The following is a 1,749-nucleotide window of genomic DNA, read 5'->3' as shown; positions in this document are numbered from 1 at the left end:
TTATTACCTCTACCTTCTTCGTGTATATATAGAGGCTTTAGAGCTATATTTACAATTAAGTCGTTTATGCAATTCCTTACACTGCAAAGCTTATAGTTATAAGCCCGGATCGCACCACCTGCTAACTAATTAATCTACTACCTTATTTAAGAAGTCACTACTTCTACTACCTTTGCAGTGTCCTGAGCTTCTTTACTTATTAAATGAACGGATAATTGACCCTAGTTAATGTACGTACCTAACCAATAAACAAACTAATAAATTAAATTAAGAGTTCGGAACGTTAAAATAAGGTTTTTGCTAAGCTACTAATTGGACCCTGCCTAACCTGTTAAAATCCTAAAATAATAACTATAAGCGAATTAAAAGTTAACCTTATTCTTAACTAGCTATCTAATTAGACTTAATGGTTCTTTATTATCTAAGACACTGCTAAAACTAATAAGGTATAGTAGTATATTAACCCGTTTAAGAAGAAAGATAAGCTTCTAACGCTAGAACTACCGAAACGGCCTACACTAACGGACGTACGACCTATAGCTATATTAATAATCTAGCTAAAACAAGACCAATTCGCTATCTATAACTAGCTCTACACTAAGTATAAAGACGATCTTTAAATACACTAAAAGCAAGAATAGGCTGTTAACGATATTAGCAACTACATTGTGCGAACGACGTTGGTAGCCTACCTCCCTCTTATTAACGGCCTAGATACAGTATACGGACGGCTATAAGCACTTAAGAAAGCTCTAGCTCCTACTATATTAGGTTAAAAGCACGACGTCCTTATTTAATACATGGCTTTAAAAGCCTATAATAAAAAGCAGAGTATTAATAAATAGTTAAACAGCTGGCGGAACGTCTATAAGCTTGCTAAGTAATTGGACCTACCAGACGTATAAGGCTTTAGGCCACACTACGACGTTGTTTAAGCAATTAAGCCTATCTCTTCTAGCTTTGTAGGAGCTTTAAAAGTAGACCTTATTTGTAAAGAATGTAAGAATAAAGAAGCCCTATCTATTATTGATCTAATTAAGGAATTTAAGGAGTACTACCGCATGCAGCAAGCAGTATCCTCTGCTACCACTGCTAATAGCTCTGCCTTTACAACCTTATAAGGCAATTCCAATCCTAATTTAGATACTAACCCCGATTTAAATTCCGATTTAAAATAGCATAAGAAATGCATCTGCGGTCGCAAATATTGATATAGCGACTACTACTATATCGCCGAGTAGAAGCGCCCTTAAGGGTAGAAACCAAGGCTAGACGTCCTTAAGAAAATAGAAGAAATAATGTCTTCTATACCCTAGGTTAGACGTATAGTTAACTATATTTAAAAAGAAGAACAGAAAGCAAAGAGCATAGAATCTACAATTAATTTTAATTCTAAAGCCCTACCTTCTAAGACACCTACTAGCTATGCTACCGCGTTTAGTACTAGTTAATTTCTATTTAAGCTTTAGAACACTTAGATACTTAACCCTAGTATAGATACCCACGTCTATAATAATAAAGAAGACTTTACCTTCTTATACCTAGCTATAGAAGACGACTACCTAATTACTAGCAGAAATTTTAAGAAAATATAAGCCTACGGAATAGTAACCATTACTATTAATATACCTACTAAGAAGTTAAAAATAAAGCTATCCTATATAGCACTAGTACCTACTATATTTACAAATATTATAGCACTATTAAGGGCTATAGATAACGATATCCATGTCAACTTAGGACGAAACT

The sequence above is a fragment of the Cenococcum geophilum genome, assembly GCF_001692895.1.
Source record: "Cenococcum geophilum 1.58 unplaced genomic scaffold K441scaffold_11, whole genome shotgun sequence".
Lineage (NCBI taxonomy): Eukaryota > Fungi > Ascomycota > Dothideomycetes > Gloniales > Gloniaceae > Cenococcum > Cenococcum geophilum.
This window is presented reverse-complemented; position numbering follows the sequence as displayed.